General features: G+C 48.2%; 1 protein-coding gene across 6 annotated transcripts in view; it reads left to right on the top strand.

Annotated features, from left to right (window-relative positions):
* LOC119950596 (heparan sulfate glucosamine 3-O-sulfotransferase 1-like) overlaps positions 1 to 26,484 on the top strand; it is a 183,677-nt gene that overhangs the window by 84,807 nt on the left and 72,386 nt on the right. Inside the window, exon 1 of one of the 6 annotated variants that reach the window (XM_038773160.1) lies at positions 15,274 to 15,292. The exons of the other annotated variants lie outside the window; for them this stretch is intronic. The gene's annotated coding sequence lies outside the window, so the exon portion shown is untranslated. Of the gene's footprint in view, positions 1 to 15,273; positions 15,293 to 26,484 lie in introns of those variants that run through there. 6 annotated transcript variants of the gene reach the window in all.

The following is a 26,484-nucleotide window of genomic DNA, read 5'->3' as shown; positions in this document are numbered from 1 at the left end:
CTGGAAGGGAAAGGCCAGCGGATGTATGGGTACAGCACCTCCTACCTGCACGTTCCCCTCCAAACATCCTGCCTTGGGACGATAGCACTAATCCTTCGCTGTCACAGGTGAAAATCCTGAAACTAACACTAACCAGATGGGCTGCAGCGGTTCTAGAGTCTGGCTCACCACCACTTTCTCAAGGACATTTGGAGATGAGCAATAAATGTTAATCTTGCCAGGCACATCCCAGAAACACAATTTTTTAAAACCCTACGCTGTAGAACAAGTCTAATTTTTATATGTCGATTGACTTCACTGCCCAGGTGGGGGAAGTTGAAAATTCCCCCCCGCCCCCCCCAGGTTTTGTTGGAGCAGCTCATCAGTTTTCTCCTTTGATTTTGAATGTTTTCTGTTGAATAATACAAACTACAATTTCTGGTAATAATGAGATTTGCTATTCTCCTGATCTGTTTAAGTGTGAGTTCATAAAATATTAATGCATTTTCCTTCAGTGCCCTCCATGCTCTGTGCTGCAGTATAATGGGAAAGTTGAATGTTATTTTGGTTGGTATCTTGAGCAATGCGAGTTGACGTAGCTGCAGTTACTCACCCAAACTGAGCTAAATACTTTCATCTCTTCGTTGCAAAGGTTTATCCCGTCTGTTGCTTGTCTTTCTTGGTGGAATGATTAAAGCTGAGACTGTGAGTCCTCAGTGCTGCCTACATCTGGTTATCTGCATGATCCATAACAACACTCCTGTCACTGCTTATTTGCCTTGCAAAGCAAGGGAGAGGTGTCAAAGATGCACACTAGACTGCTGAGAGGCTTTAGCTCTAGAGATTATCTTTTACTGACTTAAGGATAATTTAGCAGTATCTGAGCCTCTGGGGACCAATGCAAATTTCAGTTGGAGTCGCAGCTAAATCTGTGGCCCTTAATTATACTTCTTAGCAAAGCAGTTTTGCAGCAAAAGTGATTTTAAAGCCACAGAAGGATTTATGTCAAAATGCTTGTCAGAGGAATGGCTCTAATGATGACGCTTCTGCAGTATTATGATAATCAGCAAAATGCATGAGCATCAAACTTTATTTTTGACATGTTCAATTGTTTGAAGACAAATGATTTTTTTAAATTGTTCATGAGCACTGGGGTAGATTTTCCCCCTCCACAGACAGGATTTAGACATTTAGGCGGGTGGATGGAGTAATTGTCTTAGCCCCCTTGATGACAGGGCAGGAGGAGCTGGCTGATGTTGGACATTTATTTACTAGGCATTGATTTACTGCCAGTAAGTTGCCGGTCAGCGATTCCCAATCGGGAAGCAGATTTTCTGACTTGAGGCCTGCACTGTCCAAGGGAAAATGTGCCTTTTTTGTTTTCTCTTCTATTTCCATTTAGACATTCCCTGAACCAACTTTTGGCATCGTCTGTATAAGAGAGATGATTACCCTCACAAAAATTAATCTTTTTCTTTATCTTCCAGTTTTGAACTGAAGCGATTTCGGTGCAGTAATTGTTTATTCAGTGGCCCTGAGGAGAGTTAGTCCTGTAGTTTCTTCATTTTGGATGCAGCATTGGCAGAATATTCAGGGTCAAATTCCCAAGGTTCGGTGGTGTAATTGATTGCTACTCTGTCAAAGTCAGACAAGCTGATGGTTCCTGGTGACTTTGATGCAAAGATTGATGTAGATCACCAGGTATGGGACGGGATAGTCAAGAAAACAAGATTAGCAATTGCAACGGCAATGGTCTTCAGTCTTGCCAAAAATGTGTGCTGAGCTCTTAATCACTAACTCAGTTTTTTTCCCCTCCCTAATTGCAACAAGACACCTTGGATGTCACAGGGATGTTTTACTACAATTGTATGGGATGTTGGTGAGACAGATCTGGAGTATTATGTACATGTTTGATCTTGTTATTTTATTTAAGTGTATTTGAAGCAATTTTGAGAAGGGTCACTCAACCGATACCTGGTTAGGTTTATCCTATGAGGAAAGGTTGGACAGTTAGGGACTGTTATCCAATGGAGTTTAGAAGTCGAGAGGTGCTCTTAATAAGATCCTGAGGGGACTTGACAGGGTGGATGCTGAGGATGTTTCCCCTTTATTATAATCTTCATCAGTGTCACAAGTAGGCTTACATTAACACTACAATGAAGTTACTGTGAAAATCCCCTAGTCACCACACTCCAGCACCCTGAACGGGCACACTGAGGGAGGATTCAGAACGTCCAATTCACCTAACAAGCATGTCTTTCAGGACTTGTGGGAGGAAACCGGAGCACCCGGAGGAAACCCACACAGACACAGGGAGAATGTGCAGACTCCGCACAGACAGTGGAATCGAACCCGGGTTGCTAAACACTCTGCTACTGTGCCGCCCATTGTATGTGTGAGAGGTGCTAGAACTGATAAGTTTAGTTTAAAAATAAGAGGTCCCCCTATTTAAGACAAAGATGAGGGCTGTGAGTCTTTGGAACTCTTCTTTTTCCCCCCCTCCCCAGACAGCAGGGTCAACATATATTTGTAGGCAGAGATGGTCAGATTCATGACTTTAAAAAAAGGAATCAAAAGTTAAGTGGAATGTGGAGTTGAGGTGACGATCAGATCAGCCATGATCTTGTTGAATGGCGTGACCCCACCACGATCATTAAACAAACCAGAGAGAACAAATTTTATTTGAAAGCATCATGCAATATTGTTAATTTGACTTGAAAATGTCCCATTAGTTATTTATAAAACTGTGCAGACGAAAGAATCTGATTTTGGTAACTGCCTCATTAACATGTTCAGCACATTGCACCATATGTACATGGTGATAGTAAATTCATATTAGGAGGAAAGATTCAACAATGCAGCCCAGATTGAAAGAAAAAAACCTTTTCAGGTTTTGTTTTATATACTTCAACTCAGACCATCGGCCTGCTGGAGTGTGCATTGTTTCAGTGGTGACGAATTGTAGAAGGGAAAGCGAGATGGTGGGGGTAGGGGGGCAAATAAGGAGGAGATGGGACAGTCCCCGTGCTGCTGTCTAAGCTCTCTTCCCCCCTCCCCAGGCACGTTGACACACAGCTTGCTTGCCTCACTCAGGATAACTCCATAACACAGAAAGCAACAACAGCCAGTTCCAGGCCGATGTGAGTCTGTCTACCCCGGTCTCATTATCGGCAGAGGCTCCCTCCTGTTCTTTCATTCTTTCTTTCCTTGGCCTCGCAGAAGATGCTGACGCAATGTGTTCTGTGTAGTTGAAAGACTCTTGCATGGTGACCAATGGAAATGGCCAGAATAACTGTTCCAAATCTTCCATCTCTTGCTGATCCTCCAATTATAGAACCGGGAGGAATGGCAGGAACAGGAGGGAGGGAACATGTGTGTAATATTTCCGCACACTTAACTGCAGTGTTTATTTACATATAACTACAATACAGATCAAACTGATACAGAAACCCACAGTTGGTAGGGTGATTGGTTACCTGGGTCATGTGACCCTCTTGGCGGATCCCCATAAAGGGGGCAAATACCGAACTGTGATTAGAGGAGGTGGAGCAATGACTAACTTGAGCACTGAATGTGCAGTCTTGTCTTGTGGTTTTCCCCAGTAGAATGCATTCAACAGATCTTTGCAAGTTCCCCTAGCGATCTGTTCGTGCCTACTCACTGGCATGTATGGCAGTTGGTGATTTCAAAAAGGAGCGTGGCTTCCTTTCATCCAAATCTGCTTTGCCGCACCCTGTGGATTCCTGAATGGCTGCGCCGCACCTTTCTGCAGTAGCCCCAGCCAGGAGGCCGAGTGCAAAAGGAGCAGCTGCATTCCAATCCAAGCAAAAAGGAGCAAGTGGAAATTTGACTGTGAATGCCAATCCTTGGTCATTTTGACCCAGTACATGGTTGTTGGATGGTCAGTTTGTGCGGTTGGGGTGGGCAGTTGGGGGGAGTAGTGGTAAGGGGGTCAGTTGGTTAATTAGAGGAGACCAAATGATTGGCAGGGTCATTAGTCAGGGGGTGTAGTCAGCAGGGGTTAGGGAGGAGGAGCAGTTGGGGACAGATAAGACCATAAGCCATAGAAGCTGAATTAAGCCACTTGGCCCATCGACTCTGCTCCGCCATTCAATCATGATATTTTTCTCATCCCCATTCTCCTGCCTTCTCCCCATAAGACCTGATCCCCTTATTAATCCAAGAACCTATCTATTTCTGTCTTAAAGACACTCAGTGATTTGGCCTCCACAGCCTTCTGGGGCAAAGGAGTTCCACAGATTCGCCACCCTCCGGCTGAAATTCCTCCTCATCTCTGTTTTAAAGGATTGCCCCTTTTAGTCTGAGATTGTGCCCTCTACTTCTAGTTTTTCCTACAATTGGAAACATCCTCTCCATGTCCACTCCATCCAGGCCTCGCAGTATCCTGTAAGTTTCAATAAGATCCTCCTCATCCTTCTAAACTCACCAAGTACAGACCTCGACCGTTCCTCACACAACCAGCTCTTCATTCCAGGATCATTCTTGTGAACCTCCTCTGGACTCTTTCCAAGGCCAGCACATCCTTCCTTGGATACGGGGCTCAAAACTGCTCACAATACTCCAAATAGGGTCTGACCAGAGCCTTGTACAGACTCAGAAGTACATCCCTGGTTTTGTACTCTAGCCCTATTGACAAGAATGTTAACATTGCATTTGCCTTCCTCACTGCTGACTGAACCTGCACATTAACCTTAAGCGAGTCATGGACAAGGACTCCCAAGTTCCTTTGTGCTTCTGATTTCCTTAGCATTACCCCATTTAGAAAATGGTCTTTGCCTAAATTCCTCCTTCCAAAGTGCATAACCTCACACTTTTCCACATTACGTTTCATCTGATACTTCATTGCCCACTCTCCTAGCCTGTTCAAGTCCTTCTGCAGCCCCCTTGCTTCCTCAATACTACCTGTTCCTCTACAGATCTTTGTATCATCTGCAAACTTAGCAACAGTGCCGTCAGTTTTGTCTTCCAGATCATTAATGTATATTGTGAAAAGTTGTGGTCAGAGCACAGACCCCTGAGGCCCACTCTCTGCCTTCTGCCAGTCGGCCAATCCTCTATCCATGCCAGGAACTTGCCCTTAACACCATGGGCTCTTAACTTATTTAACAATCTCCAAGGTGCGGCACCTTGTCAAAGGCCTTCTGGAAATCTAAATAAATCATGTCAACTGGTTCTCCTGTGTCTAACTTCCTTGTTACCTCCTCAAAAACAGATTTGTCAGATATTACCTCCCTTTGACAAAGCTGTGCTGGCTCAGTCCGATTTTATCATGCATTCCAAGTACTCTGTGATCTCATCTTTCATAACGGACTCTAAAATCTTGCCAATGACCGAAGTCGGGCTATAACCAGCCAATTTCCTGTCTTCTGCCTCCCTCCTTGCTTAAACAGTGGTGTTACATTGGTCACTTTCCAGTGCTCTGGGATGCTTCCTGCCTCCAGTGCGTCCTGAAAGATCAACATCAATGCCTCCACAATCTCCTCAGCTATCTCTTTTAGAACCCTGGAGTGTGTAGTCCATCCAGTCCAGGTGACTTATCCACCTGCAGACCTTTCAGTTTCCCCAGAACCTTCTCCTTAGTGATGGCCACTGCACTCACCTTTGCCCCCGGATTCTCCTGGAGCTCTGGCATCCCACTGGTGTCTTCCACCGTAAAGACTGATGCGAAGTAACATCAGTTTGATTGCCATTTCTTTGTTTCCTATTATTACTTCTCCAGTCATGGGGTCCAATGTCTATTTATGCCCCTCTTACCTTTTATAAATTGAAAAAAACTCTTCCTATCATCTTTCATATTACTAGCTAGCTTGCACTCCTATTTTATCTTCCCTCCCCTTATTGCTTTTTTAGTTGTCCCCTGCTTGCTTTTAAAGGCTTCCCAATCCTCTGGCTTATCACTATCCTCACCACTTTGTATGCTTTTTCTTTTACTTTTATGCTGTCCTTGACTTCCCTCGTCAACCATGGATGCCTTGTCCCTGGGCATGTTTCCTCCACCTTGGCACAAATTTCTGCTGTGCCTCCCGAAAACTCCTACCATTGCGTTTCCACTGTTCTCCCTGCTAGGCTCCATTTCCAATCAACTCTGGCCAGCTTCTTCCTCATGTCTTTGTAGTTAACCCTTATTTAATTGTAATACCGTTGCATCTGATTGCAGCTTCTCCCTCTCAAACTGCAGGGTAAATTCTATCATATTGTGGTCACTGCTCCCTAAGGGTTCCTTCACCTTGAGATCCCTAATCAAGTTTGCCTCATTACACATAATCAAATCCAGAATAGCCTGTTCCCGAATGGGCTACACCACATGCTGCTCCAAAAAACCATCTCTTCGACATTCCACAAATTCCTTTTCTTGGGATCCACTACCAACCTGATTTTCCCAGTCCATCTGCATATTGAAGTCCCCCATGATTATTGTGATATTGCCTTTTTTACATACATACTTTTACTATCTCCTGATTTATTTTCTGCCCCACATCCTGACTACTGCTACGGGGCCTGTACATAACTTGCATCAGGGTCTTTTTACCTTTGTGATTCCTCAACTCTACCCACAGAGATTCTATGCCTTCTGATCCTATATCGCTCCTTGCTATTAATTTAACTTCATTCCTTACTGACAATGTAACCCCGCCCCCTTTGCCCATCTGCCTGGCCTTTCGGCAAGACATATATCCTTGCATATTTAAATCCCAGCCAGATGGATGTAGTGAGCAGGCCGAGACAGTAGTCAGGGATCTGGAGCATTATCGTGAGGGTAATCAGAAAGTCAGGGCAATAGTCGGGTGGGCAGGGGGCTAGTTGTAGGGTCAAGTTGGGATTCAGGGGCATTATCAGTACTCTAGTTACCCTGGAGTTAGAACTGGTTTAATCTTTCCTGAGTAACTATTCTGCTAAGATGGTTGGAACCTTCCAAAGACTCTGATTGAAATCTGAGTATCGGATAGCTCCCAGCAGGATAATCCAGAGGATGTATGAACTTCCAGGGCAATTAGCATGCAGCACCTCCCATGAGAACTGTTCTCCAGTGCACCTAGAGTACCTCCTGTTGTGCAACCCTATGGAGATTGAAGCGGCGTCGTGTCATTTACGCGTGCTGGGCCTTTGCGCCACGTAAAAAATGGCGCCGCGTAAATGACGCGGCCAGCACCGCGTAAATGACATCACCCGCGCATGCACGGTTGCCGTCCTCCCCGCATCAGCCCTGCAAGAAGTTGGCAGATGGATTTTGCGGGGCGGCAGAGGAAAGGAGGTCTCCTTCTAGAGAGGTCGGCCCGCCTATCGGTGGGCACCGATCGCGGGCCAGACCCCATCGGTGCCCCCCACAGGCCGCCCCCCACAGGCCGCCCCCCCCCCCCCCCACCCCCGCAGCGTTCCCGCGCAGTTCCCTCCAGCAGTGACCAGGTGTGGACGGCGCCGCAGGAACCTGTCATGTTGGGGCGGTCGCAAAAGGCGAGCGGCGATTCTCCGAGTGGCCAGCCGTGATTCTCGCCGTGCTGGTTTGGGGGGGGTGGGAGAATTGCGTGCCCCGGCGATTCTCCCACCCGGCATTGGGGGGGGGGGGGGGGGGGAAGAGAATTCTGCCCCATGTTCCACTGGGCCACACAGGTGAGTTAGCCTCGGCTCCCTGCCACCGGTCCTGCTTGTCACTATTGGCCATCCCCGCCCCCATTTGTCGGCCCTGCTGTTTGCACCGAAACACTGACCCATCCCCGCTGCCCCAAGCACAATACCATACCTGTGGTCCAGCACAACCTGGCACCCACATGCGCACACCACCCATCACTGGCAGTGGCGTGCCCATGCCTGACACCTGCCACACAATGTATGAAGCATGTGGCTCGCTATCCCCTCTGTCCCCGCAAGAGTAGTTGGCCCTCAACAGACTGGGAAGGGCCTAGATGAGCGGCGGGATGTAGGACATCGGAGTCCTCGCCCCCAAGGGAAACAGGTTGAGTTGGCTGAGGACAAATCGATCACCATCGAGATTCACCTGACCACAGAGGAGAGTATTCACCTGCCCCCACCCAGATAACCCGTCACACGTGTGTTGTTCATGCAAGACATAATGATCCTTACCTCCCACTGACCACATGTCCATTCTCCTACAGATTCTCCATCTGGGCTGGTCCCCCACCTCCTCTTGCCCTCTGGCTTCCTAAGAGAACATGTCAGAGGAGAACTCCAAAGGTGTCACAGCTGTCACCCTCACCCTCCACCTCATACACCTCGATGGGTGACTGTAATGGACAGGCTTCTGGGGCCCATTCTAGTGAGCATGCACATCAGGTGGAGGCAGGAATGCCAGGCAAGATAGCAGTCAGAGGGCTGCTGGACCCCAGGACCCAGCTGGGTCCCAGTCAGATGCTGAGCCTCTAAGCTGATTCAGATGCTCAGGTATGGCTATGAGATTCAGAGGGGGATGCTAGCGACACTCCAGCGGGTCCATAGCCGATTGGAGGAGTCCCAAAGGCTACGGGTGCAGGACATGGTGCCAGCAATACATGGCTCTAAGGCCAACACTGCTGGGTGCTGATCACAGTGGAAAGCCTGGAGCATGACGTCAGCAGCATGAGTGGTGGTGTCCAAGGCAATGCGCAGTCCGTGACGACTATGGCTGAGGACATTGACAGCATGTCCCAGTCGCTGGGAGACGAGTCCCAGATGGAGGTGGAACTTGCCAAGGCACTGCAGAGCATGTCCCAGTCTCCGGGAGGCATTGCCAAGGCGCTCCAGAGCATAGTCCTCATCTCTGAGGACCGTGTTCCAGTCTCTGGTGGGCATAGTGCTCCAGAGCATGTTCCAGTTGCTTGGAACCATACCCCTGACTCAGGTGGACATTGGCGACATGCTTTGTCGCCCAGTTACAGAAGGGCATTGCTGAGTGCATCTACACTATGGTGCAGATAATGGGGTCGCCTGAACTGGGAGAGCCAGATGACACAGGGGACTCTGAATCTCAGTACAGCTGCCCCTCCATCCCAAGGTGACACCCCAGGACTTAAAGCAAATGGGAGGATGGAGCACTGGAGGCCAATCCAGAGGTTGCCAATAGGGAGAGAATGGTGGTCACCAGCTCTCCTAAGATCAACCCCCACCCCCGATGACAACGCTGCATCTTTAGATCAGCGGGGGGGGGGGGGATCAGCGTGGCATGGCGAGGCATGTGTCACCACCAAGTCAGTCAGGACCATCCAGAGGACGTCCGCCAGAGGCATCAACGGTCACAGGGCACGGGAAGCAACAAGCTGCCTCCACCTCTCTGCATTCTGGAGACCCACTTTGACGTAAAGGCAGAGCATCATTGAGACCCACCTAGACTTAATGGCAGGGCATGGAAGGCTAAGAAGATCGAGGATCACTGAGAGAGCACTGGGAGGGGGACAGAGGTGCAGGACAATCGGTGGCTCGGGACAGTTAGGGTTTTGATTGTGCACAATTAAAACGTGTGTACATGTGAAGCATCTGTTACATTATTCCGTACTGTGGGCCAGACTGCACCAACTGTTCACATTGGTCCTGGATCTGGGCGCGCTCCTCGCTATAGGCACACCATGTGCAAGCGATCAGTGTGGGTGCTCTGTCAGGAGAGAGAGAGACAGGGGTCAAACTATGGCATAAATTGAGGAGCACCAGAACTCAGCTGACAGCAGGTTATCATCACCCTCTTGTATATTGGGGCGGCAGGGTGGCATAGTTCGCACTGCTGCCTCAAAGCTCCAGGACTCGGGTTCGATTCTAACCTCGGGTGGCTATCTGTGTGGAGTCTGCACGTTCTCCCCGGGTCTGCGTGGGTTTCCTCCGGGTGCTCTTGTTTCCTCCCACAGTCCAAAGATGTACAGATTAGGTTGATTGGCCATGCTAAATTGGCTCTTAGAGTGGCATTGCAGGAATAGTGCCGGGGATTGGGTCTAGGTAGGGGGCCTTTTGAAGGGTCAGTGAAGACCCGATGGGCCAAATGGCCGCCTGCTCCACAGCAGATAGGGATTCTATGACCAGATGACAGTGCTGACACAGGCCCCTTACCCTGGAGTGATGTTACACAGACCCTGGGACAGTGGAACAAGGTGATTGGGGGCAGGGAGGTGAGGTGGATCAGGTGAGAGGACAGTTGGGAGGGGTGGAGGGGAGGGGTGGACTATGGATGGGATGGGGACAGTGGGTGAGAAGACTGACAAAGCCATGTCCTGTGAGAAGTGGGAGAGTACGAGGGCCTCCCTGGCTGTCTTGGCATGTGGACCCTCACCACTTGTCGTCTGTCCTCCATCCTCCAGTTGTTCTCTCCGTCCTCCCCAGGCTCGTCGTCCAGTCTCTCCCTGGTCTGGCTCATCTTCGTTGTCCTCCCCTGACGGGGACACATGTCCCTCTCCCTCCACCTTCAGCACATCGCCCTGCAACTGTGCCAGGTTGTAGAGGGCACAGCAGATCACCACAGAGCAGGCGATCCTCCAGGGAACGTACTGCAGTGCACCACCAGAGCGGTCAAGGCATCGGAACTGCATTTTAAGAAGTCCGATGCATCCCTCAATGACAGCCCGGGTAGCAACATGGGCCTCGTTATATCAGGAGTTCACATCGGTCACCAGCCTCCACACTGGTGTCGTGGCATCATTAACCACGACCTAACTGGGTATCCCTTATCTCTCAAGAGCCAATCGGTCATCCTGGGCTGTTTCTTGAAGACGTCGGGGATCTCTGACTGCCTCAGGATGTAGCTGCCATGCACCGCCCCAGGGAAGCTTGAGATGGCAGTCACACACAAGTTGAACCTTCAGGGAGTGGAACCCCTTCCTGTTAATTGAGGGTGCTCTCGGACTGCCTGGTGCATGCAAGGTGACATGCATGCCATCTATTAACCTCTGGACCTAGGGCAGCCCGGTGATAGTGGAGAATTCTGCTGCCTGGGCATCTTTATGGGCCTGGTGCAGGTCAAAGTTTATACAGTCAGCTGACCGGTCAAACAGGGCATCTGTGACTTTACGGATGTACTTTGGGCTGTTGGTTGGGATATGTCGCACAGGTCCCCGCTCGAGCCTTGGAATGAACCTGAGGTACAGAGGCTCAGGGCTGCGGTGACCTTGACGGCCACTGGGCAAAGGTATCCTCCTCCTCCACGTGGTGCCTAGTCTGCAAGGACATGGCACAGGTGCTGCACTAGCCCCCTGTTGTGACACGTGCTGTCTGAAATCCCTTCAAACAACCAGCAACACCTGTACTCTTTGGGCCGTCACCGGCCTTCCCCTCTGGGTCCCTCCCTGGTCTGATGGGTGGCAGGGTCCTCAGGATGTGGGGCAGGCCCTTGCAGATGGGCTGCTGCCTCGAGCCTCTGTTGGCTGCCTTGCCTGACATCTGGCCGCCTGAACTGCCACTGTCACCGCGAGGGCCGCTGCTGCGGTGTCCACAATATCATCCATCTTGTGATATTTGTAAGGAACCTGGGAGGGCGACAGATGGATAACCAGTTATGGCTTCCGCCTCCCCCACCCTTGCATTACCTGCCATCTCTGTGTGCCATCCAACGAGCCGGTTACTCTGATGATTCCTGCCCTGCACACGTACCCCCAGCTTCAGCAAGAGTTCCCGGGAACTGAATCCCAGACCCCACCAGAAGAATGTTGGGACTGGGCTCAGGTACCCTCCCCCTCCCCCCTCTCCCGCACCCTCTGGTCACTGGGATGTCCCCATTGATGAAGCCCAGCTATTGGGTGTTTGATTATCGGCTGCTGCCCCTGCAGTGTTAAAGCATCCAGTGTTCAGGCAAAGTGTCCAGGCCTCTCAGTCTGGTTGGGATGCTAGGCAGTAACACTGGCCTGTGACATGGCATGTCTACCCATGGGGGTACACTTGGGTATATTTAAATTTAATAACATTTTCATAATGCCAAAAAAAAACAAAGCAGAAATTATGACAAACAGCAATACACTGAATTACCCATTGTGCACCATAGACAAAACCAAATAAGCAATCAAAGAAAAATGAAACCTTCAGCATCATATCCAGCGCACACACACATAACACTCCCCAACCCTGCAGCAGCCCAACGCATTTATGGGAAAGTATCAGTGTAGAAAACAGTCGTGCACATCGAGAGTGTCCATGTGTGTAAGAGTATATGAGCGATTGTATGCATGTGCATGTTTTGGAATTGTGTGCGAGAATGAGCAACATGGTCCACCAGGAAAGGACACACGACATGGGGCACGGTGGTACAGAGAGGGAAAATACCCCTCTCCTCATAGGAGGAGGCACAGTTCAACCCAAGAACAATACAAAAGTTGCAGCAAAATACAGAGCAAACACACAAACCACAAAACAGACAACAGTACAATCCCAACTTTACACGGTAAACAAAACTGTCGATAAACAAAACCAATTGGCACGGAGCAAGGCAGGAGGGATAGAGAGAGCACCCCTCCCCTTCACCAGCATGGGCAGCTTGCCAAACCCCAGGTTACAGAAGCAGGAGGGGCCATAACTGGCGAGCACACAGCCATTAGGCGAGAAACCATAAACGATAACATGATACAATGCACACAATTCCCCATCAGTTAAACCTAAGCCAACAACAATAAGAAAGGAAACCATTTTAGAAGGTCAGCCTTTGCTATCCTGTCCTATTCACAGCAGAACCTTGTAGGCAGAGATGGGTCTTGGCAGTCAACTCCATAGCCACTGGAACCCTACAAAAGACCTCAGATGCTGAGCATGGTCATCGTCATCTTCACCTCCAGATGAGCAAGGATAAGGTGGAGGAGAGGACCAGAGGTAGGTTCTCTTCTCTGAAAGTGGTGCCAGGGTCTCAATAAACACAGCAGTAATCCTGAAAGCAAGTAGTTAGCACCTGCCACAGAGTAGAGGTATAGTGACCTAACCAGGATGGCAGAGGTGAGATGCTGCTTGTCTTGTATCTATTTATGCGGGTCATGCCATTCTATTACATTTTATGAAAGCACACCCCCTGATGAACACCTCACTCTTCCTCCCTACCATCTGCCCTTCTCCAGTGGCAGTGATTCACTGCATCAACACTCCTCATTATAAACAGGAGTCTTATTTGCTGCTAAAGTTCCCTCAACAGATTCAAACAGCAATCTTCAAAAGCTCACAACTGTCAATTCTTTCATTCTACTGCTGACTTTTACCACCACCTTTCCAGCCATCCCCATGCACAAGCACCCCTCTTATCCTTTCTCTAAACTTGTCATTTCTTCCATATGGTATGTTCTCTAGATAAATATGTTTCACTCCGCTACACAGCACTTAATAGCATAGAGATACTGCTTTTCTAAGGGAAACAATGGCTGTCAACAATAGGGGCGTGAGGGTGGATGTGGCAGGAATTTTGCCAGTCTCATTCTGCGCTTCAGTCAAATGGAGGAAGAAGCCATCAGGGTATTGGGGCAGGGACACCTAGAAGCCATGCTAGCACTGGCCATCATCTACTGCTTTGTTCACTTCCATCTTCCTCCACTCTTTGGGTTCTGCTCGCGCTTTGAAACATCAAGAAGAATTTCAAAGGAAGAGTAATCTCCCAAAGAAGCACCCTCATTTGCCCCAGAGAGTCGATCGTGAATGAGAGTGTGGAAGAGTTTCATTCCATCATGTGCGGCAGTCTGACTCGAACCCACTATGTGTGCATGATGGCTGCATAAACAATATTCCAAAATTCTTCAGCACCAAGGAATAATAGACACTGCCTCTCCTCAATGTTACTTCTCTTTTGCCAGCTATAAATAGCATCGGAATCATAATTGGATCCCATTTAATATATAATTATTGTCAGGTTTGTGCGGGGACCGCACCACTTAATTAAAGACAGTGGGAGATTGGCAGCCAGTCAATAAAAATGAGCCAGTGAATCTTTCCCCAGTGACTTTTGGGGCTGAGATGTCTCATTACAACTGAAAATCCATCCCACCGTGTTCTGAGCTTAAGGACTTCTTATGAATATCTTGACCCCTGTGCTTTAACCAGTATATGACGTGATCAACGTGAATCAGTAAAAAAAGATTAGACTTAATAAAAATTCATTCACACCCATGGTTACACTATTAGACTTTTCCAGTCATATTTGTCACTAAGCGATTGGCAAAATCCAAATGTTCAATACGTTATTTTACTTGGAAGAGTGGATTCACTAGCTGGGTGCAGAGCTGTTTGTGAGCACTTTGAATTGTGATTTCATTAGTGACCATTTCTGCCCTCAAAAGAATTGCGTTGCGGCTAATTAGGAAAGACATCATCAAAACGAAGGCACATTCGGCAGTCGCCCCGCCCCGCAAACCCCCGCAAACCCCCCCCTTTCAGAATCCCAATAATTCCCAGTGGCTGCATTAAGCAGCAGGTTTTCAGATTTGTAAAATGTAATTGCACAGCTTGTAAAACACCAGTGATAAGGCTGGAGCTGCTTCATGTGATTCACGTCAATAGTCGTTTATTGTTGATTATAGGCCTCCACTCAGACCAGCTGTTGAGGTGTAAAGAGACTAAATTTGAATAAATGTCCACTTAAACACTTGTGTTGGATAAGTGTGCCACATCACATAAAGAAGTCCAAATGTAAACGGCCAACATCAGTTTTGAGCCCTTTTTAACTTCTGCCCAGTAGAAACAAACGGCAATAGATTTCAACAGTAATATTCTTTTTTTTGTCATTTTGTAATAGATTTCAACAGTAATATGCTTTTTATGTCATTTTGTAAGGCCATTTTTTAACAAAAAAAAATACAAAAAGATTCCACAAATATTCTGGAAATATTCAGCACATCTGGCAGCATCTGTGGGCAGGGAGAAATAAACTTAACGTTTCATGTCAATGACCTTGCTGCTTGGCTGACAGAGGATTTGCAGCATTTTCTATTTTGATTCACATTTCTAGCATCCACGGTATATTATTTTTCTTCTAAAAAACATTTGTGTGGAAAATATGCCAGTGTTTTTCATTAACATTTATGTTTTGTGGATTGACACACCACCACCAATACAGTTTTAGCATTGGCCACCTCATGGGTGATTCTTCGATGGTGTTGGCTGTTGTTTGTCCTGCAAATTCATTCTGGGAACCAGCCAAAAGTTTCCGTCTTGAAAGCATCACCAGTTTGGAAGCAAGTTGCACCCGATTTGAAACTCATTTGCATATTGCTGAGTGCAAAACCTACCATGAGCCATCACAATCAGGCAGCATCTGTTTTTTTTTTAAGTGGCTTACTTTAAAAATATTTCTTGCTGTATTTCAGAGTGGTAACAGTGCAGTTTGATTAATACAGCTGCAAATGGACCATTATCACTTAAAGTAAGTGTTTTTAATCACATTGTCAAACCACTAGCTGTGTGTAACCTGACTTTTAAGTTGCTGCAAATTACTTTTTTTTTAAAATACACTGAATTATTCCCCGGTTATATTGATGTACAGTAGTCAGTCTTTCAGAAAATTAAATTCTAAAGTTTTTAGAACATACCCACTCATGTCCTTATGCACCCCCCCCCCCCCCCCCCAGAAAAGCAGCTGTAATTTTTAGATTCTCCCTGAAGCCCTGCAAATGACCGCAATTAGTGGAAACTCCCAATGGTGATCATTCATCCTGGAGGCTTGGCCAGTTCTGAACTACTGCAAGGCTTTGCAGAAACACAGTTCGAGCAGGATGTAACTTATGCTTAAAATTCTGCAATAATTAGTGTCTTTTAAGAAGATTTTGAGGCAAGCTATACAAAAACAATATCCTCTACCTGTACTCCAGAACTGAACGAGTCGCTTTCACCATTTTTTTCTCTTGCAATTGTTACCTGCTGCAGTAGTTCACAATATTTTCCCTTTCTCCAGGCGTATCCTCTGTATTTTATGATACACTAAGCAAAACCAGCATTTTGTGATATTTCCACAGCATTACTTTATTATTTTACAAAATATAATTATCTCGTTCTGTGTAAGATGCACAGATACAGGGCGGCATGTGGTGCAGTGGTTAGCACTGGGACTATGCTGCTGAGGACCTGGGTTTGGATCCCGGCCGTGGGTCACTGACCGTGTGGAGTTTGCACATTCTCCCCGTGTCTGGGTGGGTTTCACCTCCACAACCCAAAGATGTGCAGGGTAGGTGGATTGGGCACGCTAAATTGCCCCATAATTGGAAAAAAATATAATTGAGTACTCTTAAATATATTTTTTAAAAGATGCGCAGAAACATATCATTCTTGCAAAGATTTTTAATGACTTAGATGCACCATTTCACACCAAAAAAAACCTCCTGAACCTACAAACTCAAAAAGCAAGATTGATTTAATTTTGTACACTATGTTCCACTCGTGGGGCCAGACTGTGCAGCTTGCAGTTAAAAGCGACATTCCATAGTTCTTCATTAATGCAAATCATTTGCAGTATTTCTAAATGCATTTGCTGTGTTTTTTTTGGTTCTGTTTGTATTGCTGATAAAACTCAATGAAGTTTTAGTCCTTTTCAGGCCTCTGATCCCTCGGAGTGAAAATCTTGCGTTGACTAGTAGAGTATCTTCAAATCATCTGTCAGATTTAGGTATGCCTCTGATGACAAACTGAGGACAACACTAGTGTTGACTGGGCCATCAGATATGTCTTGATAGCATCAGTACCAAAACACTGTCATCACCCAAAGGAGCACATTGTGAAATATATTTTCAGTGCTGTCACTAGGAAACCCACAGGCAGATTTGCCTTGTACAGACAGTTCGATTGCATCATGTGCGATTCATTGGGAAATATATGGGGGGCGGTGGGCGCATATATTTTATTTAGAACATGTGCCAGACTGAATGGAAAAAATATTGCTGGAGGGATGTGGCCAACACTGGCAAGGCCACATTTATTGTCATCCCTAGTTAACCTGAGAAGGTTGAAGGTAACCTTTTTAGCAACTACGTACACCTTCGAGTGGCATTCAGACGCAACCACAATCATGGAACTGGAATCCTGTGTAGGGCTGGGAGTCTAACTTCACTGAAGGAAGCATTTGGGATTGTCATGACTAATCTCATTCTCATTATTTTCCCACATATTATTCTGAGCATTTTCTCACTTTTTGTACCCACATTTGACATATTTTATTCTTTCTCTCTCCTCCATGTTGTGAATTCACGCCGTACTGAGAACAGGCTTCACCGTGCCCAGTCTACTTAACGCATATCTTTCCTGGAATGAACTTAAAAAGAAAATTCAGAAGTGAAATGATAACCTGAATATTTAACATTCTGTGCACACGACACACCAGGAGAACTGAACATTAGCTGAATAACTCATAATCATTTAGTTAATTCCATTATTATGTAAATGGCAGTTATTATCTCTAACCAGAGTATGGATTAAATTCAGTGTCATACACTGTAATTAAAAATGTATCATTAGCATATATATTTAACAAATGCAGTTTTATATATCTTCAATATATTATGTATATATTGAACAACACTGTTGAAATATGTTGATTTGTGTATGGACAGCCCTTTGATGAATTAATAGTTTTTTTTGTATTGTATTAGTGAGGCTAGTGTTTAGACTAAACTTTTTCCTCACAGGAATGAAAATCTTGGGCTGGATTTTCCAATTCTGGGGCTATGTCCCCATGCCGGTGTGGGAACGGTGGTGTTTTTCAACTGGAAATCTGACGCAAAATGGTCGCCGATCCTCCATTTTGCTGGGGCGTAGCAGGGAGGCAGCGCAGAGCACCCGGCTCTAGCTGCCGATATGGTCTGGAGAGTTGTTGGGTCCATAGCCGCACATGTGCATGGCAGCGGCCGTTCACGGACCCTGCCCGCGGGACAGCCCTCCGCCGATTGTGGTGGCACTGGACTGAGTCCACAGCCGCCACGCAGTTCCCAACGGATGAGACCACACTTGTCTCGCGCCGTCAGGAACTTGGTTGGTCGGGGGGGGGGGGGCAAGCTTCGGGGGGGCGGGCCTCATACAATGGCCTGAGGCCGTCGATACATGATGTGGTGTACCCTGTGAGAGTGTACTCTTGAGTATGCCGCTTTGGAAGGGGCGGCACATCGTGAATCGACGCCGCCTCTAATTTTGTCCAGAATTTAGATTCTCCAGCCATTCTCCATTGGCGAGCGGAGAATCCAGCCCCTAATCTCAGCAAAAAACAAGAGCTGGACTAATTACTGCTGTGAAAAAATCAATTATCTTTCTTATAACGGTTTTTTATAGAGTTTACAGTGCAGGGGGCCATTTGACTCATCGAGACATCGCGAGTGTCCTTGGAAAGAGCACCCCACTTAAGCCCACACCTCCACTCTATCCCCATACCCAGTAACCCCACCTAACCTTTTGGACACCTAAGGGCAATCTAGCATGGCCTCACAGTAGCATGGTGGTTAGCATCAATGCTTCACAGCTCCAGGGTCCCAGGTTCGATTCCCGGCTGGGTCACTGTCTGTGTGGAGTCTGCACGTCCTCCCCGTGTGCGCGTGGGTTTCCTCCGGGTGCTCCGGTTTCCTCCCACAGTCCAAAGATGTGCGGGTTAGGTGGATTGGCCATGCTAAAATTGCCCGTAGTGTAAGGTTAATGGGGGGTTTGTTGGGTTACGGGTATACGGGTTACGTGGGTTTAAGTGGGGTGATCATTGTTCGGCACAACATCGAGGGCTGAAGGGCCTGTTCTGTGCTGTACTGTTCTATGTTCTATCTACCTAACCTGCACATCTTTGGACTCTGGGAAGAAACCGGATCACCCGGAGGAAACCCACGCAGATACCGGGAGAGGGCGCAGACTCCGCACAGACAGTGACCTAAGCCGGGAATCGAACCTGGGACCCTGGAGCTGCGAAGTGACAGTGCTAACCACTGTGCTACCGTGATGCCCCCCTTTTACTTTATCGGGATGTCCAGAACCAATTAACTACTTTATAGCTACTGCTGTCATGTTAGCAGATGAAGGAATCCGTTTTCACACAGAACAATCGAACGAACAATAAATGAGAGAAATGATCTAATATGCTTTAATGATGTTGCGGACAATAAATGTTGCTCAGATTGAGACCGCTTCTTGAAAAACCGTCATGGAATCTTTTGCATTATGCGGAACAATCCAGGCAAGACAACACCTCATCTGATAGACTGTTTGAAATGGAATTGGAATTTGAATAGGGATAGTTGTAGACTGAGATGATGAAATACTCCCATCAGCCAGAATGGACTTGATTTGAAGTTTGTGACACGTGGGAAGCATTCAGTCACATAGGGGAAACCCTGAAGTCAGTGTTTTTAACCCAGCCACTGATTGTCATCAGTGGGCATGATAACAACCCGCATGATTTGATTTCAATTCTAGTATTCAAAGGGAAAATCCAAACATGCAGTTTGAAGGAGTTGGGAGCAAACGAGGAGGAAATGGGAGAATCGAGTCTGCACCTTGATTCAGTGACACATCCCTGGATATCCTCAGAGTGGCTGTGAGGAGCTTTGCTCCCATGCAATGGGAGAAAGAAAGGTGGTTGGAGACCACACATTGGATTGGTCAGAGGCAGCAGAGGAGGTCAGCAGTAAGACTGTGATGCCACCCACATGGATATAATGCAGAAAGGCTCAGTGATGTAAACAGGGTAGGAAAGATGTGTGATAGATTCACTTGCATACAGATGGGCGTATCAACCCAACCCTCACACTTCTCCTTCTCAAGCCTGCTACAGCACATCATAAACTTACCTTGCAACCCCCTCAATCTACGCACCACCCATCATCTCCAACCACTCGCATCTCCAACCATTCATCCACCACTGACACTCGCCATTATCCTTGTGCAGTGCTGTGCTTTTCCTTCTTCGTCACCTTCAGCAAATGCTTGCAATCCATCGATTTAATACAATCCTTTATTCTCACTCATGAATCTTTTCTTACCCTCCTAACAGGAGAGCACAGAGAACTGGAAGTGACCGACAAATCACCTCACAGCTAACAAGTGAAGAGGAGGAGGTGCTGGAAATCAGTAGATTTGTGTCATACCTGGCCATTCGAGATGAGGAGTGGGAGTCTCTCAGCTATCTAGTAACAGAATTGAATATCAGATACATAACACTCATTCATGTTGAGTTGACGCAAACAGTGAATGAAATCTGATCGTGAGCATATGTTCACTTAATACTTTATTACATTGGCAGTTCCAGTTCATGTCTTTAATCGCCCACAGGGTGTTTTTAAGAGTCCCACAAGATGTGTGCAGGGAGATGAAGCCAACTGCTCGGAAGAGGTCACTTGCTCACTTTTAAGGATGCACCCTCCCAGGATTCATGCAGACTTTGCACCAGCTCAGGTACACACAGTTCATTGGGTTCAGTGAGACAGATGATTGTGTATTCGCGTCACAAATAAGCATTAGCAGGTGGTGGAGGAAGGGAAGGGACAAGAGGGAGATAGTTCACCTCATGGGTGACAGGACACTCCTAAATTCTGCTCAAACAAGACAGGAATGCCGAACTTTGCGGATAGTTATTTCTTGTGAAGGACCAATGAATGTGTCATCTACTGGCAGATGTTCCAAGTGCACTGTGCATGCTGGCTGGGAGACTGAAAGAATCCATCCCCACGCACATGTCGCAGGCTTTTACGATGATGTCTTCGTCCAGTGGAAACATTGCCAGCATCATGGAGGATCAAACACTATAATCAAACAAGTGCATGCAAACCTCAACCAATGGCTAATACAGTTCAATAATACTTTATTTACATACAAGATTAACTTATACATGCAACATAAACACTACGAGCTAAACTACACCAAACAACTATGACAACCTGTACTTGACTTCAGGCACCCGGCTTAGGTCAGAGGAACAGTGGCCTTTGTTTGAGTCTGGATCAACTGGGTCTGGAGAAGTATCTGCTGTTCAGCTGGGCTCATCCGTCTGGTAGCGGGCGTTGAACTTGGACTTGCTTCTGGTCGTGGTGCTGCAGTTGGAGATAGACCTCCGGCAACGTCTAAAAGAGATCAAACACATGGCAGTGTCTCTCTTTATCCTCAAGGGGTTTCACGCTCTTTTGGGCGGTCCTTAGATTTGGACCCAATTAATTGGGCAGTTCTCGATCACTGCCTTTGATCTGAGCCAATAAAGGGGTGGGTGCCTTGATGGCTGGGCGTGTCCCAAGAGGTCATTGACCCTGCTGTTTACGCTCCCTGAGTGAAGGGAGTGGCGCCCATGTGTCTGGAATTGTATCGGTTACCTGAGTATCAATCCTTTGTCTTACGGAGATGGGTCATTAAAATGCTAATCGGTTGGGGTTTCGATGCTGTCTGGATTCTCTGCTCACAAATATACATGCGGGCTCTGTGCCTGCCTGAATCTTACATTGTCCATATTTCCCTTTAGGCTTTGCGAACGTCCATGTTTCTTGTTATAAGTGGCCATCCAAGATTCACTTCCGACTCAGCGGGCGGGAGGCAGCCGCACAATGGAGGGCTCCCGCTCAGGAATAGCATTTTCAGGGTTTTAAAGCCCGGTCCCGGGGCAACGGATGCTGAAATAGTTGTAGGAACGTACACCGAGGAGAAATGTCTGCGTTTGGGGGGAAAAACAGCCATGAGAAAGGGGATTAATGAAAGTCCGCCAGTGAGTGGAAAAGTCAGTGCGGGAACATAGAACATTGAACATACAGTGCAGAAGGAGGCCATTCAGCCCATCGAATCTGCACCGACCCACTTAAGCTCTCACTTCCACACCATCCCCAAAACCCAATAACCCCTCCTAACCTTTTTGGTCACTAAGAGCAATTTATCATGGCCAATCCAAATAACCTGCTCATCTTTTGGACTGTGGGAGGAAATCTGAGCACCCAGAGGAAACCCACGCAGACACAGGGAGAACATGCAGACTCTGCACAGACAGTGACCCAGCGGGGAATCGAACGTGGGACCCTGGCGCTGTGAAGCCACAGCACTATCCACTTGTGCTACCGTGTTGCCCATGGACACTGCAAGGAAAGCGGAGGCTGGGGCACCAGGGGAGGCCGCATTGCTCAAGGCAGAAGAAATGACCAAAGTGATGGCCGTGGAACTTGAAAAACAGCTCACAAAGCACATGGAAGCAATGAAGAAGGATGTGGGGACATTATTGAATGTCCTGGTGGAGGAGGCGATTGCCCCGGTGAGGGCGGCGGTATCAAGCGCAGCGGCGGAGGTGCAGGAGCAAGGTAAGACACTGAAGGAAGTGGAAGAGGCATTATCGCTGCACAATGATCAACCCACCTCGATGGGGAAGGGGCTGTAGAGGGTGATAGAGACCAACAAGGGTCTGCAAGCCAAAATGGAAGACCTGGAAAACAGATCCAGGCGGCAGAATCTGGGTCTGCCCGAAGGGGTGCAAGGCCCGTGGCCGGCAGAGTATTTTGCCACGATGTTGGCGGAGCTATTGGGGGAGGGGGACGTCCTACTCGATACGAACTGGATTGGGCTCATAGGTTGTGGAGGCCTATACCAAAGGCGAGTGAGCCGCCAAGAGTAGTAATCATTTGTTTCCGTAGGTACAGCGTGAAGGAGAAGGTCCTGTGCTGGACAAAGCAGAAGCGGGTGGTGCAGTGGGCTGGAGCCGGTATACGCAAATACCAGGAACTTATGGTGGAGTTGGCGAGGAGGTGGACAGCCTTCAGCCGGGTGAAGAAGGCACTGAACAACAGCAAGGTGCAGTGCAGCATAGTGTATCCAGCGAAGTTGAGGGAGGGTGACCTACAAATCCAAGGACTTTTATTTTGGGACGGCGGAAAGCAGTGGAGGGGTTTGCGGAGGCAGAAGGACTGTGGCAGAGTTGAAAAATGGGACTGAGAGCGGGTCTTGTACCGATGTAGCCTCATGTAACTTAAATTTTTCACTACATGGTGGTGTATGTACTAAATGAGCTGTATATTTGGACAAGGGAAGAGTTGGGACTTTGATTTGCAATGATGGTTCTTTGGGGCTTGGGTGTGTATGCTGGGGTTATGTGCTAACGGGGATTTATTTGTTTTCCTGGGACCGGGCAAGGGTGAAGGAGACCGGGGCAGGGGTCTCCACGCTGGCCGGTTTAAGCTGGCCAGTGAATGTGGGGGGGGGGCTGCGGCCATTGGAACCTGGTAGAACAGGTTTCGGGGAATCGAGCCGGGGTGAAAAATTGGGGGAAGGAACCGAGGCTGGGGAGAGCAGTTTACAAGAGGAAGTGGAGGGTAGGAATCTGTGTGTGGTGGTGGGTGTCTACAATTCATGTGTGTCATTCACTGTACTCTTTCGGGGATTGGATGGCATTGAATATTGGGGTGGGGGGGGGGGGTGTTGGGGTGGTGGACCATATATGTCAATGGTGACCTTGGGTGATTCCTGATTCCTTTTTCTTTTTTCTTTTTTTTCCCTTGGGAGGTTTCGTTTTATTTGATGCTTATATTGTCAGGTGGGCTGTTGTTTGGGGGTTCATGGGATGGTTGTTGTTATCAAGGGGATTGACATTGTATTCGTTACAATTTACTGTTTGTTGGTGGGGTGTAAATTTTGAATGAAAATTTTTTTCAAAAAATGGTGAGCAAAACCTTGGATAGCCTTGGCTATCCATCAACTCACCGCTCTGCAGCAAAGCCCTCTCCAGCTCATGATGAGCAGGGAAATGCAGCTGGGCCATCGTAGGGATGATGTGAAAGAAGATATGGAAGTGGCGACTCAGCACTTTTCAAGCATTGCCTGCAACCCAGTTAGTACCCAACATGTGGCCTCGTGTTCCATTGGCGGAGTTTGCCCCTGCACTGATGCAGGTGGAACAATCCTTGGTAAGCTCACGCAGGCTCCAAAAGCCAATGGGTATTGGCCAAGCGCATCTGAGCAGTCAGACCAGGGTTCTGAGCACCTTGACTTGATTACTGCTGAGGCCACAAAGATGCCACCACATAATAATTCTAGGAAGAGTAAGATTTCTTTCACAAGGATATACAGATGGGTGAGTTGCTAAGCATCTGTTTCATCGGTGAGCCATATCAATATTATTCTTTATCACCACTTTCCCATATTGTCCATTCTTAGTTGCCAAATAGCAAATGACCTTTTCAGCTGTGCAATAACGAATGGGAAGATATGGATTCCGCTTGGTTGTTGGCTCGACTAATTGTTTTAGTGGCTAATGGAGGGACGAGGGATGCAAATGTACTTTTCCGCTTGGTTGTTTAGGTGTGTGCACTGGCGGAACCTAAGCAAACCTCATAATAATGAGGGAATTTGGGCTGCAATGTGCATCAGTGGCAGTGCATTGTTTAGAGGGTTGCTGCTGCTGCTGACCTTTTGTTTTTACCGTTCTGCCAGGAGATCTAGGAATGGTTGCCATCTCCTGAAAAACCCCTGCACTGACCCCCTTAGGGCAAATTTCACCCTCTTCAATTTAATAAACCCCGCCATATCGTTGACCCAGGCCTCCACGCTTGGGGGCCTCGCATCATTCCACTGAAGAAGAATCCTCCGCCGGGCTACTAGGGACGCAAAGGCCAGAACACTGGCCTCTTTCGCCTCCTGCAGTCCCGGCTCCACTGCAGCCCCAAATATTGCGAGTCCCCAGCCTGGATTGACCCTGGATCCTACCACCCTCTATACCGTCCTTGCTACACCCTTCCAAAATTCTCCCAGCGCTGGGCATGCCCAGAACATGTGGACATGGTTTGCTGGGCTCCCTGAGCACCTAATACACCTGTCCTCGGTCCCAAAAAACCGGCTCATCCTTGCCCCGGTCATATGAGCCCTATGCAGTACCTTAAACTGTATGAGGCTAAGCCTCGCACACGAAGAGGAGGAGTTCACCCTTCCTAGGGCATCCGCCCACGTCCCCTCCTCAATTTCCTCACCCAGCTCCTCCTCCCATTTATCTTTCGGCTCCCCCACCGAGGCCTCGTCTACCTCCTGCATCACCTGGTACACTTCCGAGATCCTCCCCTCTCCAACCCACACCCCGAGAGCACCCTGTCCTGGATCCCACGCGGTGGCAGCAGGGGGAACCCCGCCACCTGCCGCCTGACAAACGCCCTTACTTGCATGTACCTAAAGGTGTTCCCCGGGGGGAGCCTGAACTTCCCTTCCAGCTCACCCAGGCTCGCAAACATCCTGTCTATGAACAGGTCCCCCAGCCTCCTGACACCTGCCCTGTACCAACTCAGGAACCCGCCATCAATTCTCCCCGGAACAAACCGGTGGTTCCCCCCTGTGCCGCCTCCATTTCCCCCAAATCCTGAGGGTAGCTGCCACCACCGGGCACGTGGTATACCTCGTTGGAGGGAGCGGCTGCGGCGCCGTTACCAGCACTCCCAGGCTCGTACCCACACAGGATGCCATCTCCAGCCTCTTCCAAGTCGCCCCCTCCCCGTCCATTACCCACTTACGCACCATCGCTGTGTTGGCAGCCCAATAGTACCCATAGAGGTTGGGCAACGGCAGCCCCCCCCCCCCATCCCTGCCCCTCTCCAAGAACACCCATCTCACCCTTGGAGTCCCGTGCGCCCACACAAATCCCGTAATGCTCCTGTTAACCCACCTGAAAAAGGCCTTCGGGATAAGGATGGAGAGGCACTGGAACAGGAACAGAAACCTCGGGAGCACCGTCATCTTGACTGACTGCACCCTACCCGCCAAAGACAACGGCAGCATGTCCCACCTCTTAAACTCCTCCTCCATTTGCTCCACCAGCCTTGAGGTTTAGCTTATGCAAGGCCCCCCCCCCCAGCTCCTGGCCACCTGAACCCCCAAGTACCTGAAGCTCCTCTCCACCCTTTTCAGTGGGAGCCTCCCAATCCCCCCTCCTGTACCATAAACAGCTCGCTTTTCCCAAAGTTAAGCTTATACCCTGAGAAATCCCCAAATTCCTGGAGAATCCCCATCACCACCGGCATTCCCCCCACCGGATCCACCACATACAACAATAGGTCACTATCTACTCTTGGAGGCTGAAGAGTTGCCTACGGATCTGGCTGGGTACCTGAAGCCCACCTTCAGCATGGCAATGGCTTGTTCAGTACAAATCCAGTGCAAATGTAACATTCACTGTATCACCCCTGAACATCATTCCTCAGGTTTCCAGGGGATGAGTCTCCAAGCATCTAGCCAGTAATATTGCTTTGACGTTTGAAGAGATCGGGGAGAATGGACTGTTTCAAAATGAAAACACAGTGACAACTGCCTGGAAATCTTGCAGACTTTTGTATAAAGGTCTTCTTGAGGTTGCACTTTGATGGAGTGACAGCCCTTGCAATCCTGGGTGATCTATAGGTGCCTGAATGGTGCCATATGCGCAGTATGTGATACCCTTTCCCAGTGGGAAGCCAATCAGTACCGCAAACCTGAACATTCATTCATTCTGACCGATATCATTACGGGCGGATTTTATATTCCCGGCCCTGGATCAGTCCCTCATCTTATACATTTGTATGTTGTTGACTATGAGGTCCTGCATAATAATAATTAGGGCAGCACGGTAGCACAAGTTGATAGCACTGTGACTTTAGAGCGATAGGGTCCCAGGTTTGATTT

The sequence above is a fragment of the Scyliorhinus canicula genome, chromosome 16 (assembly GCF_902713615.1).
Source record: "Scyliorhinus canicula chromosome 16, sScyCan1.1, whole genome shotgun sequence".
NCBI lineage: Eukaryota > Metazoa > Chordata > Chondrichthyes > Carcharhiniformes > Scyliorhinidae > Scyliorhinus > Scyliorhinus canicula.
Note: the sequence above shows the minus strand (reverse complement) of the source record. Positions and strands in the feature narration are given on the sequence as shown.